The following is a 16958-nucleotide window of genomic DNA, read 5'->3' as shown; positions in this document are numbered from 1 at the left end:
TTTCAGGTTTTTGCTTTTGCAGGAAGAAACCTCCCAGCTGGGGAACCAGCCAAGATTTTGTGAGGACTCCAAAAACACTTCTACTAGTGAAAGAAACATAAATTTGTAGGAAGCAACTGCCTTTATATAGTTGCTTGATTCTGTTCTGCTGTTCATTACTTCTCAGACCGGAGGTTAGTTCAAAAATATCCTGTCTGTCCTCCCTCAAAGGAATTAATTTTTATCTTTTCTGATAGTTCAGGCTTTAGAGGATTTAGTCTGAATAAGGATCATTGAAATTTCTGAGCCATGTTTGATGGTCCTAATGGGATTCAGGTCTAGCTTTCAAAACTGGAGCTAGTAGGTTGACATATCTCCAGTACCTGATGTGATATGGAGAAAGTAAAATCTTAAGTGATTTGAATCTGTGGGATTTTTTGTATTTTATATTAAATGATTTTTAGAAATTTTCATTCCAGATTAGGGTATTTTGGCTGTATGGTATGTCTTTCATCTACTGTAGTATCCAAATCTATTAATCAGTAGTAACAATCATTAAAAGACCTTTTCTGGTAGTAATAGGAGTTTGAATTTTTTCTGTGGATGGTTCTGGTTTGTTTTTTTTTTTTTTTTTTTTTTAAATTGAATATGTTCAGAACTTGGGGATAAGTCAGAAGTGGGAAAGCTGAACTGAAGAATTGTGCTTAAACTTGGTTCCTGTGTAGAGGTCTGGGATACTTCTGGAGCAGCCTGCACTAACACTCCCTGAGCTTAAGCCATTGAAGAAACTGTAGGACTGACAAGGAGAAACAGTGTCTTAGAAATACTGAGCCAAAAAGCATAAAATTGCTTTCCTTAATCACAGTTACCTTTTGCTATTCACAAATAGCAAAACTTCTCTCACACAGTGACAAGGGCAGATTCACTTTTTCATAACAGATTTATTTTTTTCTTTTTACATTGACATTGAGAGAGTTTGAAATAGTGCTTCCAGTTCCTTTGCTGGTTTCTCATTCCAGTATGGTCTTGGGAACACTCTAAGATGTTGGGATGTGCCTATGCACAGAAAAACTTCTTGGTGTGAAAAATAGGAATAAACTGCTTCCTAGAGGCCTGGAAACTGAATCCTTCCATCCTGCAGCAGATTACAGCTTCTGCAGCTCTGCTGCCGTGAAAGACCTTGTCAGTGCACCCTAATCCATTACAGTAAATTAAGCCAATTATCTGAAGTAATCTTCATCAGCAAATTAAACTAGCCCTGCTGACTTTGCCTGAAGTGGTCTTAACTGACTGGACTATCCTTTCCCTTGGCAAAGAGAAGGAGGCAATAATCTTGTTGGACAGCTGGAAAACTACAACAGCTCTTCTGGCGCTGCTGGGGGGCACACGCCAGTTTCCTTCAGTAGGCTTGTGGGGTGCAGCTGTTTGAGTAACACTTCAGAGACTATGCACTCTTGGTACAATTAACTAAATACCCACGTTTCAGGATGCTGCTGGACAAAGTCCTAGCTTGCCAGTCTGGATATTTTGCTCATGATTTTCAGCAGGATAACTTCACCTACAAGTGAACTGCAGGATGCTTGTCTCCGAAGTACACAAAGCAGCAACTCCAGCTGTTCAGTGAGTCACATTGTGAAATTAAAAAGTGTAATACTATTTATAAAAGTTTAGTAAGTTTTGTAAAATGTTTGTATTTCTACATTAACATAACTAAGAACAAGGACCTCCTACTATATTTAAACACTTTGAGGTGTAGAACACAACTAGTGTGGTTTGACTTCAGCGTGCTGAGAAGACCGGCGAGCTCCTAGCAGCTGTTTGTATGGAATTGCAAGTAGGTACTGGAGGGGCTCAATTGTGGATTTGTGAGCTGACAAATTAACACTGAGGCTTGGTAGCAGCTCTTTCACTCTAGGCTGGGGGCATGAGAATTGGATAGCTGAAGCTGAATGCTATTGGTGCCCTCTCCTATTCTGGGCACAATATGATGCTAAAGTAATCCTGGATTAAAAATATTTTTGTTCAAATACTTAATCTATTGTTCTAGGTTACTTTCCCTCTTTTCAGTTATTACTAGCTAACAGAAACTTAAAGCAAACACTAATAATAGTCTTATTAATAATAGGTTTATGTGACTTTTTTTCTGCATTTTGATAAAATCCAGATACTTTAGTCACTTCACTCAAATTTCAAGTGAAACTTTACACAACATACTGGTAAAGCACTTTGGAGATTTTTTTACATTTGAATTTTCAGAATGTTCATAAGATCTCTGAGTATATTTATAAAGTTTTTCTTTGTAGATGCTTCTGGCATCAGGATACTGGTATGCCCTTTCATCACTTAAAAATCCAGCCATGGCAACAGTGAATCTACTTCAAAAAAATTCAGTAAAATAGTGAATTTATTTCAATTGACAGACACAAGTTTTCTTCCAATGTAAAGGTATTGTCAGCAGAGCTAATACAAGATTTTGTCCTAAGAGGTAAATAAAGCTCTGAAAAGTGTTTTATGTTCAGAAACCTAGGTCAAACTGTTCCCTTTCAGGTATTTTGAAACATAAAAGTTACCTACTGCAGATACTAGGAAACAACTTGTTCAACAACTAATAATCCCAAGAAATAGAACAGAATACCTGTAGCTTCAGAACTGAGAAAGCAAACTGCCAGGATCTGCAGGATTTGAAGGACACTAACTGCTGTAGTTGGAGGAATAAAGGTCTGTGTGTTGCTGAAGGAGTGTCTTGGGCAGCAAATGTCTTTGCCTTCTATGAACCAGCACACAAAGCTGCTATGTGGCAGTTTAGGCAATTCAAGACTGACCTATTGTCTCTCTCTGCAACAGCAGCAGGAGGGTAAGCAGCCCATAATGTCTGTATGAAGGATTTGTGTGTGCTTATATAGATTTTTTTCAATTCCTTTTTTTGTCTCTCACTGAGACTTTGTTCTTTATTCTTCTCCTTTATCATATTTTATGCTGTCAGACACTAGAAGGCTTGAAAATCTTATGTTGCATATTTTGCCATTTTATCTTTCCTCACAATGTCAGTTCTGACCTGCTTTCTTCAGTATCAAACTGTTGGAACTAGAAATACCTGTTACATTGGTAAGCCTATCATATAAAATCTTGGAGTTTCAGTTTTCAAATTTAAAATTATTCTGTAATGCTACTGCTTTGTAAAACATTGCTTACTAGGATAATTTGGACTTGAAGTTGAAAAAAAGACAGCATAATAAATATTAACAACCGTATCTCATAAGCAAGTATGTGTTGCAGATATTTCCATTTTCTGGAAAAAAAAAAGCCTAAAGTCATCAAAATATTTTTCCCCAAGCTGTCATTCATGATTTTCAATAATTTCAGCTGGTTTATACTGCTAGCTCTTTTCTCCAATGATCAGAAAGATTTCACTCTAACCCTGGGTTCATTCTATTAAAACATTCCATTTACAAAAGGCAGTTAACTACACCAGTGACAATATTTGAAATTGTGATGCTAAAAATTTAGTGCAGCCAGTAAAAATGTAAGGCTATTACACAAAGCAGTACAAATAGATGCAAGCTTGGCTCAGGCAGGGCATGCTATCTGCCATCATACTGGCTTACAACTGGTGGGAAAATTGTAGGAATGACTTTGCCTCCCTATCACTCATCTTTTTTACAATGTAAAAAGAAAAATATTACAACTATCAATTTCTACTCATAGCTACTTATTTAAATACACATTTACCAGGTTCTTAGTTCCTTGCACTAAAGCCTTCAGTGATACACACTGCAAGAAACAAGATTACACACTGTAGCTGAGCTTCTTTTACATCTAGAATGGTACAAGCTAGGTACAAAGGATCATTAATCTAACAGTTTTCATACTTTCATGTTCAAAATATGTTTAATTCTCCAGAGCAGAGGCAGAGAATAAAGGTTGGAAAAATGTCCTACACTGACTCTTCAAAGTTCATTTCAGATATAAAGCTCCGACCCAAACTGGAGGAATCTCAGGTAATGACACCAAGAAGACAAAGCCTTGGGAAGAGGATTCAGAATTCCCTCTTTGCCTGTACAAAAAAATCTATATAGCAGGAGCAGTACTGTGCACTGGTTTTTTTCTGAGAGTAGCACTAGCTTCTTTCTTCAGTAAATAAAGAACATGTAATGCTGCAAACATTCCTCACACAGGAGGTGTGTGCTCCATTTGTGGTTGTTGCACAGTTTGAGCTGAAGAGATAAAACCTAAAGAAAATCTAGATCAATGGGAAGAGCTTGACATCCCTTTTTTGTTTCTGAATGGTAGGGCAATAAGGGAGATATTCCATGTTCAATAGCTGTTATTTTTAGATGCTTTCCTTTTTTTCTAGATAGGCTTTTCTCTGAGCTGTTATGGGGTGTTCATGTTTTAAAACTTCATAGTTTCATAGTAAAGAGTAAATCTTTGCCTAGAATGAATTTAGTATGATGGGGATCTGTAAATAGGTTATTTTTCTTTCCCTCAAGGTGCAATGTAAATTTTATTTAGTGTAGCTTTACCTGGTTATATATATTTTGTATCACTAATGTGGGAGATTTATGGGTTTTTGCAAGTTCAGGGCTCCAGACTCTCTCACCCTGGATCAGATGAACATCAGTGCTGAAAAAAAGAAAACCTATTTGTGATTAGAGCAGGACCTAAACAGCGTCAGTCTCATCAGCAAAAGCTGCTGTGGAACTAAATCATCTTTTAAGACAATCTTAGATAGGAAAATCTAAGCCTAACCTCAGCTTCTGTACTTAAACTAGAAGTGTGTTTCTATATTGCTCTATAAAAGAACTTGTGTGTGCATAAAATACAACTCTGTTGCCTTACAGTCTGTTACAGACTGCTTTGAAACTTGCATGTAAAAACCTAGCTTTATGTCTTCTTTAGCACACTTTTACTTATTTTAATATCAGCCTACCCAATTTTGGGAGGAAATAAAGTTAAGATTCTACATTTAGTGCTTGGTGACTTTCACAGCACAGAACCAATGCAAGTGAGATGGGATGTGAAACATTCTTCAAGGACAGTCTTTCATACATATGTGTTGAATAAACCCTGAGCTGAAAATTAATTTCTCCAAAACTACCTCTCAACCTGACATTCAGGCTGTCTTGAGACATCACTGTCCATCTTAAATATTTCAGGGGGATTTGTCAATTGTAACCAAAAGATAATTATACACATGAAGAAGAAAGTGATGTATTTGCTTTGGGTGACCACTTGAACGTAGTGGAGTATGATTTTTTTCAGGTTTGCTATGTTAGGATCTGGTCTGTCTCTCTTTTCAGAAACACTCACCCCCATTTTACTGCTATAAAGGTCCTAAAAATGATATCTGTTGTTTCTATTTCTTAGCAAAAGGAGAAAACCTGCATCTAAGCATAAATTAGAGACTACTGACTGTTACTGACTGAAGATGCATCCAGAGACTGCAAAAATTACACAGTTTGCTTGAAATGTAATTGATCGTAATTTGATTGATCCCCTCTTATTTTCTGGCATGCAAAAATAATTGGTCCAATCTAACCACTAGTCAGTACCTACAAGTATTTGTGAAATAGCCTGACACTTAAGGACAAGGTAATTACAAAGGTGGTAGCAGCATAACTAGAATTGCCTCCATTTTCTTATGCCATCAACCAATTTTCAGGCTGTTACAATAAAGGAATTTAGGGCTTACAGCTGCAGAAAAAAAGCTAAGCATTCACTTCATTTTCTCTAACAGTGGCCTCGTTCCACTGAGTAGGAAATACTTGCTGACTCAAATAAGAAAGGTGAGATTAGGCTACCTTAGAGGTCTCTGGTTTTTTCCTTTAGTGACAGTTGAGGAAAATGTGGCTAATTACTCATCATACATGGATATGGATACTTTCATGTGAAGTGTGCTGTTCTCTTTAAGCACACACAAGGACACCCCCTCAAGAGTATATATTGTTTATATATATATACTATAAGTATGTAGTAATAATAAATAAGCAATTATATATAGTTGCTTAGGCCAAGCAGCAGAATGTGTGATTGCTTTACACTGCACATTGATGTTACAGAACTAGTGGTTGAGTGTCTGGATTCCTAAAGCCTTGGAAGATACAAAAGAGGATAAAATGATGCTCCTGAAAGACCATACTACATTGTAGAATTAAGAGCAAAGTGAAGACGTGCACATTCGGGCTCTGCAAATGAAATGTGTGCATAGCTGTCACCAGTGAGCAGAGGGTAATGGTACTCACGAGGTGTAACTGATCAGCCTAGCAATGCTTTCTCTATATTTATTCCTATAGCTTTATTTCTGAAAATCTTATAATTCTCCCCCTACTGAATAATGATGATGAAACATGTCAGTTCATCCAGAATGTGGCTATAAGTGGAATATTTTATTTTTTGGAGGCAGTGTAAGGTATTTGGGCTTTGAGTCTATTCTTAACTAAATCATAGAACTTGTACATGGGAAGTTAAAAATTACTTATGGCTGTACCAGGAGGTAAATAAATCTGGAGCTAAACAGCCTGAGTTCTCATTTGACAATTTACTTACTTATCCCACAATTTACTGCTGCGTGTGTACCCATGAATGTATGTAAGGACACGAAGATCATTACATGTGTGTGAGGATGTAAGAAAGGAATACTTGGATTATTTCCATATTTTGGAATGCATCCAGGTGAGTTTTGAATGTCTGCAGAGAAGAATGCAGCCCTTCCCGGGGCAGCCTGCTCCAGTGCTCTGCCACCCTCAACGTAAAGCTCTTCCTCCTGCTGAGATGAAACTTGTGTTTTAGTTACGGTCACTGCTCCTCATCCTGTCACTTGGCGCCACAGCAAAAGGTCTGGCACCATCCTCCTGGCACCTGCCTTCCAGGTTTTCCTTTGCATTCATTAGTTCATAAAGAGTAGTTCCTATTTTATTCACAAAAGTACAAGCTGAAGGGAGGGTGGTGGTGTTTGCTTGCTTGGTTGGGGTTTTCTTTATTTTTTAATGGCAAGAAATTATGAGGCAGCTCCAGCCCTCATGGAATAGTACGGCTGCATTCATGCGGGACCGAGTCCCGCTTTCGGCAGTTCTGTCCCGCTGCGGAAGGAGCAGTCACCACTGCAGCTAGGGCCGGTGAGCAGAGCAGCATGGGGCCGTACGGAAGGGCAGCCAGCAGCACCCCGGGGCACAGGGAGCCGCGGCCGGGCGGACCGGACCGGACCACAGACGGGAGCGGAGCGGCGCGCGGCCCCGGCAGGGCGGATCCCGCCCGCCGCCCTCACACCGCGCTCGCGCCGGCCGAGGGCGGGCGGGGGGCGCTCCCGGCCGCCGCCACACGCGGCCACGTGACCGCCTCACATGGGCAGCATGGCGGCGCCCAGAGCCGCCCGCGCGCTGCGCTGCGGAGGTGAGTGCGCGCCGCCGCCGCCGCCGCCGCCGCCGGGGTGAGGCGCGGGCCCGGCCCCGCTCTGCTCTTCCCGCCGCCCGCCGCCGCTCAGTCGGGGCTCGCTCTGAAATCGAGGAGCGAAAGGTCCCGGCGCCGCCGCGCCTGCCGAGGGCCGCGAGAGAGCGCTCCGCCGGGCGGGCGGGGGGCGGCGTGTGGCGGCGGGGCCCCGCAGCGGCGGCCGCAGCTGTCAGGGCTCGGCTCCTGTTCAGGCGAGTTCCCCCGGTGCCGTGCTCGGCCTGGGGCCCACACACGGCACCTCCCGGGGAGCCCGCGGTGCGGGAAGGCGGTGGGAATGTTCTGCTCTGCTTCTGCTCTGGTGACTTTTGCTGCTGAAGTAATGTGACATGAGTGTACGTGTTTCTTTTACCAAGCCGTTCAAGTGCAGATTCCTTACCTGCTGGCGCGCCCGTCTGTGCAATGGCTTGTCAGGGCCCCTTGTCCCCCGTGCCTTGAGGTTCTCTGAGCCCTTTCTCTACCACATAACCCTTCACAAGCCTAAGTCCTGTGCCCATGTCCTACACCCGTCTTCAGCCCCGTGCGCCCTTAAAAGCCCGATGTCCGTCATCCAGTTAAAAGAACCTAGCGAATTACATTTGCTAAGCCTTCCTACCTTCCGTTCAGGCATCAAACCTTGTTCAGCTTCCCTATGGGATATGCTTTTACAGATACTTAAGAAAGTGAAACTGTCATAGTTAAGACAAAACTGATTAAACAAAGTTCAATTTTCCCCGAATGGGACAGTTCAGTATAATTTAATTTGCAAATACCGAAAGACAAAAGTAATTTAAATTATGTTTCTGTTCATCTAAGGCTATCAATTCCATCTTAATTGAACAAAAATTACTTTTTTATAGCCTCTTATTCTTTTTAATGTATCTGATGTTACATTTTTATAAATGATGAAAGTTTTCTTTATTATGGAATTGTTTCTGCATAAGTGCATTTGAGCAGCAGGGATCTTGGAAGCTGTATACTGATTAAATGCTTTATCCACATATCAGAAGGACTTAGGCTAGCCTAAAAAAACCCTTTATTAAAAAATAAAATTGACTGGAAAATACTAGGAAATTAAAAAGTACTTTTCAGTAATCATATAGGGAAGTTATTTGAGTAGTCTCTGCCTTGCTAATGTCAAAATTCAGTCCAAGGAGAGGGCACACAACTCTTTAGGGTGTGAGTGGTTTCCACCAACCTTTGTGAAATTCTGTGTGCTCAAATGCTGCATTTCAGAGTGGACTAGCAGTGGGTTGACCTGCATTTTAGCTGGCACCTTTTCTTGAAGAATATTCAAAAACAATTTTACAGGTGATGCATAGGAGTGGGAATTGAATTTATTATTCTGTACTAGGAAGCACCCAGAGCACAGAGACATCAAGTCACTGTCACAGTTTGTAGTTAGAAATAGTATGGATTGTGTGCTGATTCACTGGCTTGTAAATGGTCTGATTAGATATTATCACAGTTTCAGGTATTATTGTAATTAAATCTGTGCTACTTTATTGGTAATAAAGTAGGACACATGAAAGAGCTGCATTTATATCTACAATTGTATCTTAGATGGTTTAAAGCGTAGTAATCTCTTACAGATCGATTTATTTTATACAGGTGAATTATTGTAGAGTAGAAGCCCCTAATTTCTTATAATGAAATTTCAGGGTTTAGTGCCACAGGGAAATAGTTGATGAGAAGGCATCCCATGTAAATTGAGTTACTTTTGTGTTCCATACTGATATAACTGATTCCTGATCTTGCTCCCCTAACAATGAATCAGAATTCTGTGCTAAGCTGTGTGAATTACTGTGGGCCAGGTTTTTAAAGTCAATTCAGTACAGACTGGTGGGGTGTGATACATCCCTTGCATGTGTAGTTTGTGTTCCCAGGCTGGCTGTTTGCTCAGTAAGGGGCTGGGCTGCCTTGTTCAGCCCCTTGTGGAACTGGGAATTTCCCCACAGGCTCCTCAGTGGGGAACCTGCAAACTGCCCCTGACTGGAACCATGGCTGTCTCCAGCACCACAGAATATGAGATGTTATGGGATCCTTCTTCTTCTGTGACTACAGAGCCTTTCAGAGATGTTTGTTTTCAAAATTCTTCTGAGAATGTTACTCTTTCCCCTCTGTTAGTAAAATGAGGAGGAAATGCCTTAAACCTTTTTTATTTTTTATGGAAACAGAGGGACATAGCTGGAGTTGGTACTGTTGCGGTACAGCTTCAGAGCCTCACACTGTCAAGTTTGTCCAGAAGTGCCAAGTCTCATTAGAAATAAGTTGGGGTTTGCTTGGGGTTTTTGATTTCTTTTTCTTTTTTCTTTTTTGGGCTGTATAGGTCACAAGTTTGGTTCACAAGCCTTGTCAGTAATGCATGGTTGAGTATTTTCTATATTTTGTAGTTAGGTTAGCCAAAACTGTGTATAGAAGGAATACTAAACTCTTCTCCAGAAGGGTATTTATATGAAAATCATCAAACTGTCCTGAAGCACTTCACAAGTTACAAACATTAGTTGGACTAATACAGAAGGTGTAGCAAGGAACTGAGGCAGTGTGAAGTGATCTGGTTTATGTGCTCTGGATGGAGTGCAGACAAGTCATTTTACGTAGTTTTTTATTCTGGTCAGACACGGCTTTGACATTTAGGGTGGTAAAACTGGTAATGAACTTTTAAATTGCCATTTTATGTTGGACTGTGCATGTTACTGGACAGAAGTGTGCTAAGGGGTCTCCATCTGGGAAGTGATTAAATAAATAAAGTACCTGCTTTACTGACTCTTTTACTGAGCACTGTTTCTGATACAGTTCATTTCTTGCTTTTTTTTAATCTGCAGACCTTGGTAATGCTCATGGTTTTACAAAATTCAAACTTTTCAGTATTTCTAAGAGGAAGTAAAAGGACTCAAAATTAGATTTTTTTTTCCTGAAATCAAAGTATTCATTTCAGATTTTTTTTTTTGCTGCCATATGCTACTGAATCAGTCTGTTTCCATCTTTCTGATGGGGCATTTTGAAACAGGAGTTATATTTCTCTTTTTTTAATTGTTATAGCTTGCTCTTTGATAAGCATATTTAATCACAAATTTCAGCATATTAGATACCATTCTCATGTTAAGAATGAATCATAAAAGTCTTCTTAGCATTATTAATATTCAAATGGTAGAACTATCACTTTGTATTTTTCTCACTGTTAAAAAGAAGTTCACAAATGTACAACTCAAACAATTAATACTCACCTACAGTAACTTCCAGTACTTCTAACCTTTTTTTTTTTTTTTAATTAACCATCGAATGTACAGATAACAGTTTTGGGGAGACTTGACTGTTTCCTGGTATTTCAGACTTACAATTAAATATGTCCTGTAATTCTGATTTTTTTGGCAAATGAGAAAAAATGGTTTAAAACTTGTGCAAGGGAGTTTTCAAGATCTAATCTGCTTGGCTGCGCTGTGCCATATATGCATTGAGCAATTAGCTGGAAGAAAATGTTAATTCACATTTTCCATTAATTTGTAGACAGACTCGTGTCTCCAGAATTTAACATTAGCATTATGAGCTGCAAGTGATGCATGGTGGAAGTTCAAACCATTTGATTGTAGTACACTTTCAACATTTTTTAAGTAATCTTGAGGTAGTTTCATCTCTGTCTCAAAACTAATCAGGCAGGCGAGGAATTATTCCCATTTCAACTGTGCAGCAGCCCTGGGGAAGACATGCACTTTCATGGTTTGAGGCATGAGAGAAAAATATTCCCCTTTCAATAAAGTGTTCAATCGCTCTGTTCTCTCAGTTGAGAGGTAATGTATTGTTGGCAGCACACTGTGGCTTTTTTTCTGCCGAGATCTCTCTCTTCTGGCTGTGGGTGGGTGTGTAGGGTGTGGTTTCTCTGTGAGCTTAGGTTTCTCAGCATTAGCTAGGGTTGCCTTTAAATGAAGGAAAGTCATTAGCAGATGTCCTGGACAGCTGCTGAAAACCAACATTTTCTGCCACATCAACAGCTTTAGTGACCCCCACCTACTCTCATAGCCATGCATTTCAGACTAAGAAGTCGTTTCTCCTTCGTAAGAAGGTGCCCATTGCCCTGGCACCAGAGTGTCACCGTTGTGGTTGCAGCTAAAACCCTCATGGAGACAAAGTTAATGACGAGTTCCTGAGGAGTACTTAGGTTCAGATTTTTGTGAATGCTTTCTCTGCTCTGCATGCCTTACGGCTTGGGTGCCCAGGTCCCAGGTAGTGTCCTGTATCTGCCAGTGTTTAGTCTGTGATAAATGTATTGCACAGGTACATTTTCATATGCCAGAAGTTAAGGAAAGTAAGCCCAGCCATAAGCCTTCAGACAAAATTGACCTTGTGTGAAACTGTATTTTGTCTGTATCACTTTTAATTTTGCAGAATTCTCCTTAAAGCTCACCTGGAGCTTTCTCTAAGCAGAAAAGAGCTACTTCCTCTTTCCATTCCTATGGCAGAGCTCTGAGCTTCTCCACCATCTGCAGAAGCTCACTGCCCTGGTGTGGTGATTTGCTGAAGGGCCATTGTCCACCTTTGTGCATAGGCTGCTGACCCTGAAGGAAAATACCATGAAACTCTGGGAATTACTCTAGAACGAAAGTGGGATGCCCCATTGTAGGGAGTTGTTGCTGCAGTGCTTCCAAAGTGGATTTTCCAGTGCTGTCTTCACAGTGGGACATGGGGATGTCTGGAGTGAGGATTGTTGGCATGCACAACTTCTACACTGCCTGCCAGAGCCTGCTGTCATCTGGCATTTCCTCACCTGCCTGCAGATGTAGAAGCAAAGGCTCAACATAATACCATGTAACAGGGTAGAAAGTCTGAAATGGAAAGTCATGTCTGTGATTTTAATTCAAGATACTCAGTACAGTGCTGCCTCTGGGCAGCAAAGAAGGCAATCTTTGTCTCTCCTTTAGGTGTTGCTTTAGTCTTTTACTCTTCAGGCTCACAAATGCAGTGTTAACCAACACACAAATTCCAGTGTTGTTCTGCAAAGAACCAAATAACTGATTTAACCTCCTGTATACTCATACAGCAAATCAGTGAAATAAAGAATACCACTTCACAATCTTTAGAGATTAAATTCAAGGGAACAAAAATACAGACTCCTAAAATCTATACTGGAAGATGATCCTGCCAAGGCTATGTGCAGGATCAAACTGTGAAGTGTCTGGCTACTTGGTCTTTGCATGTTCTGTTACTTAAAACATCAAGAATAGTGGTAGAGTTTAAGACAGGTCTCTAGGCTTGTTTAGAGTAATATATAGCATTTGAGGAGAAAGAATGAAGGATTGGATCATTCCTGAAGAAATTCTGGACCTCAAATAGTGAATTGCCTTTTATTTTAGAGTAGATAACTTCACTCCCTGAAATCACAGGATCAAATGTCCTGTGAACATATAATAAAACATTTTATTTTGCCTCTGAGAGCTCACAGTGCAGATAGCTAAGCAGACAAAAGGGGCTGAAATCATGAGCACTAGCTGATGGATGGAGAAACTCTAGCACTGAGGGAGTAATTTCTGGAGGGTTTTGTGGCAGCACAGCATCAGCAGGATGAAACAGGGCCTGAGCCTGCCCTGGTGCCTGCTGCTCCCAAGTTACCAGGCAAACTTGCAGTTCAGCAGTGGACATAGGTAAAGTGCTTTCTAGATTTAGATACAGAACTTCCTTCACTCAACTTTTTGCACTGAGTTACCCTGTGTAGACCAGAAGCTGAATTTAAGGTGCACATAAAAACAACATACCACATAGTCTGTAAAATTTGGGGTTTGTGTGTTGTGGGTGTTCTGTAGCTGTGCAGGGGGAACCCTGCTGAGCCAGTTTGGCACACTTCACCTCATTTCTTGTGTGGCTTTCCATGTATAGCTGTAGTCGGAGTGTAAGGTTGAGGATACAAAAAAATATTTCTGTGGTGTTATGGTATTCTCTTTTTTTTTATTCTGAAGATATGTGGATTTTGGCTGAAGTCACCTTGAAGACAAGCTGCTTCTGGTGTTGAACCTGTTTTGATGCTAAAGCTGCAGTGGAGGTCTGTGTCATGAAATCTAAGCTGGTTTTCCTTTCCATGATATTTGGATATATTAGACATGATGTTCTGATTGTGACAGTTATGAATCAAGAGGAAACTTAAACAAAAGCTTAGGAGATGCTTTTGGGCATTCTCCAGTGACAGTCCTGCTGGTCCACTGCAATTTGTGATTTCAAAACTTTATGGAGTACTTGATCATGTATGCAGTCTGAAAAGGCCTTTTCTGTGCTAAGACTACCTTTAGGACACCCAGTTACAATGATCTTACCAACTGGGCATTGGTAATTTTCCTTTTTTGGTTCCTCCTTCCTTCCCCACTCCCAAACAAGCATATTCCTGTAGCACTTCAAAATGCACATCTAGTGAGGGTCTTGCTGCCTCTCCTTCTCTTTTGACAGTTTGACATGATGATGTGCCATGATGGGTAGCTTGCAGTGCTTCCAGACACCACATCCCAGTGCTGTTGATCTAGCAATACTTATTACCATGAAAATTTAATTTGAAAATATTTTGAAGTAATGTAGTGGGAGGGGGAGTGGGTTACAGGGCAATGACTTCTTTTTAATGTTTGTTCTATTCAAGCTATTTGTATTTGTCACAGTGGTTTCTTTCCTAAGTATTTCTATTTAAAATCAGTGTTTGTTAAAATATGCTTGTCTGCCCAATCCAGCTTTCATATTATCTATGTGAAGAGGCAAAAGACCATATATAAGGAGCAGTCTGTATGTTGTAAACTCTTTGCCTTGCAGTTATTGCATCCTGTAGAAAGAGGCTGATTGGCTACAGCCTTGTTTTAATTTCATTTTTTAGTTTTCAGTTACACATTTCTGGAGTCTCCCCAAGCACTGCTGTTACCTGATGGCGCCTATATTTCATCAAGTTTAGACAAGCAGTCTACCTGGACTTAGGCCCAGAGGAGCTGCCATAGCTGATGAACATGATCCCCTCTGCCTGGGAATTCAAGACCTATAGAACCACGATTCCCAAGGGAATTGAAAGAAAAATGTGTTCAGACCTTGCCTCTTGCTTTTTTATTTTCTTTGTTGTTTTTATGGAGCATTGCCTTGTACTGATGGGTAGCATACTTTACCACAAGTGAAATCTGGTACTGGTTTGCTGATGATTAGGAGAAAAGATTCTTTTTAACCTACCCTGAAAACAGGAGCAGGAAAGAATGGAGCACACAGAGACAGACACGAGTTGCTGTGACATCTCTTCATTACTGCATACAAAGAAAGTGATGAGTTATTAAACAAAATAGCAAAAAATGTTGCGGCATTACGGTTGTGATGTTGGGTGGTTTTTTACTGCATCATCATTGTTAGGCTTCCAGAGTTTAGTGGATACAATTGCAGATTTAAATTTTGTTCTTGCATGCTGCTCTTTAATCTGTTTCCTTCTTTTGGAAAAATTACATTATATAAAGATTGCATATTATTTATAGTGGAGTTTTTAATTTAGAAAATATTTTTAGAATTTCTTTGTGATTGCAGAATTAATGTTAATGTTCAATGTAATTAAATCCAATTTTATTTCCTGTATGTTATATTTTTAATTTGCTCTTATCTGTCCTTGTTTTCATTGGGAGTTGTAGATTTGACTTCTTTTTTAAAAGCATGATGTTGGCAGTCAGACACAAGCTCACTTTAAATCAATGAAATAATAAGCTTAAAAGTCTTCTAAATGTGGGGAACTTGTCGTTTCTGTTTAATGATCAGGAGTTGTTTCTTCATTTTGTTTTGGATTATGTGGGCTTGTTATTTTTTTTTTCTTGATAAGTTTAAAACACTAAGGTGGGGAAGAGTATTAAAGGCTGCTTCTTTCTTCTTATTTTGCCTTTTATATCTAGTTCAACTGGGCAGGCTGGCTGAGCTCTTTTATCTACATACATTTTTGCCATTCATTTATCTTTTGCTGCTTGTGTTTGCTTATACCTTTAATTGTAGAGAGACTTTTTTCTTCAATATCTTAAGAAAAAGTGGGATTTGTTTTTCTGTTATTGTAACAGTTTGTCTGATTAACCTATATTTTTAAACATGAGTGGTTTACCCTGGGAGGAACTACAGTGGCTGGAGAACTTGCTAAGCCCTGGGCTCACAAATGTGAAGAATGAACAGATAAGGATTGTCAGATTTATATATTTAAATTTAGTGACTAATAAACATCAGAAGTAAATATGTTATTACTAAAAGGTCATTATTCATTTTCTCGGTGTAAGGGCATATAAAGACTGTTGTAGCACAGTATGTGTATTGTATTGTTCACGCTTTCCACGTTTCTCATCTGCTCCAGATTTGACATTCCTGGTATTTCTGAGGTTTAAGAAAAATCATATCTGATACTTTTAAAACTCAGAAAGTTAAAAGTACAATCATGCAGTGCAATCAGGTTCAATTTTTTTTTTCCAGTCACCAACAGGGAAGAGAATTACAATTCTTGAAGGCAAATTTCATTACAAGTTTTTAATAGTTAGAGAACACCAGAGGAGTGAAGCTGTTTTCTTGAATTGTGGCAGTACTCAGAGGCCAGAGACTTCAGGGTTCTGTTGTCTGACTTGTAGGAATCTGCTGCCCTGGAGTCTGTGCAGCAGCTAGAAATAAACAGGGAGAGAGGCAAAGGCTTCTGGCAGTGCAGAGGCTTTTCCAGCTCACTGCTTGATCGTGAATCAGTTTGAGAATCTATATTGTGAGTCTCACTTTAGTGTCTCATGGACTTCCCTCTTCCTGGGGTTGGTGATCCTGGTGGGAGCTTGCAGTCCTTGGGAACTTACCAGCTTTGGGAAAGGGAGGGTCTCCAGCCAGGCCAGCACTCTGCCAGTGCCTCGCAGTAAAAGAAGTTCTCCTGCAGCTCTGTGGCTCAGGAGAAGTTGTGAGCTCAACACACAGTGGGGCTCAGGTCCTTCACTGCACTAGGGGCCAGGAGCTGGGGATATTTGGGGCTGCTAGTGATCATGGCTGTGCATGAGTCAGTGAACTTTCAGTCTTTCTCCACCTACAATGCAGATATTTATCTACCTTGCAGGTGCATTGGTTGAGATTAATGAGTTGTTTGTAAAGCACTCTGAAGATGAAAAGCTCTATCAAAATGCTGAGTATTCTTACGTATGAGCTCTTGAGTGCATAATGGCTGTTTGCCTGCCAGTATTTAAAGCAATTTATAACACACTAAGTATGAAGTCACTGTATGAAGCCAAGTTCTAGTTTCCATTTAAGAAAAGTAATATTTGGTGTTCACTAGTTCAGATCATGCCACTGGCCTTTAGTGTTATCTAGGGTGAAAACAGACTCTAGAAGATTTTTTAAGAGGAACTGTTTCAAAACATTAAAATTGTGTTGTTGTATAATAAGGGTTTCTTCTCAGTTGATCATTTTTTACCCTCTTTGTATGACTTGAAGCAAGGTATGGAAAGTTTGTCCATTGTTCTTTTGGAGATTATGTCCTTTCCAAATCAATAATGTCTTCCCCTTCATAAATTCTGAAGAAAAAGGAGAATGTTAAAACCCAAGTGCTCAACAGGCTGCTCTGC

General features: G+C 40.0%; 1 protein-coding gene across 1 annotated transcript in view; it reads left to right on the top strand.

Moving 5' to 3' along the window:
• Nucleotides 1-7332: 7332 nt before the first annotated feature.
• METAP1D (methionyl aminopeptidase type 1D, mitochondrial) overlaps nt 7333-16958 on the top strand; it is a 43595-nt gene continuing 33969 nt past the window's right edge. The window contains exon 1 of the mRNA XM_058809747.1: nt 7333-7368. The gene's annotated coding sequence lies outside the window, so the exon portion shown is untranslated. The remainder of the gene's footprint in view (nt 7369-16958) is intronic.

The sequence above is a fragment of the Ammospiza caudacuta genome, chromosome 8, assembly GCF_027887145.1.
Source record: "Ammospiza caudacuta isolate bAmmCau1 chromosome 8, bAmmCau1.pri, whole genome shotgun sequence".
In the NCBI taxonomy this organism is placed as follows: domain Eukaryota; kingdom Metazoa; phylum Chordata; class Aves; order Passeriformes; family Passerellidae; genus Ammospiza; species Ammospiza caudacuta.
Note: the sequence above shows the minus strand (reverse complement) of the source record. Positions and strands in the feature narration are given on the sequence as shown.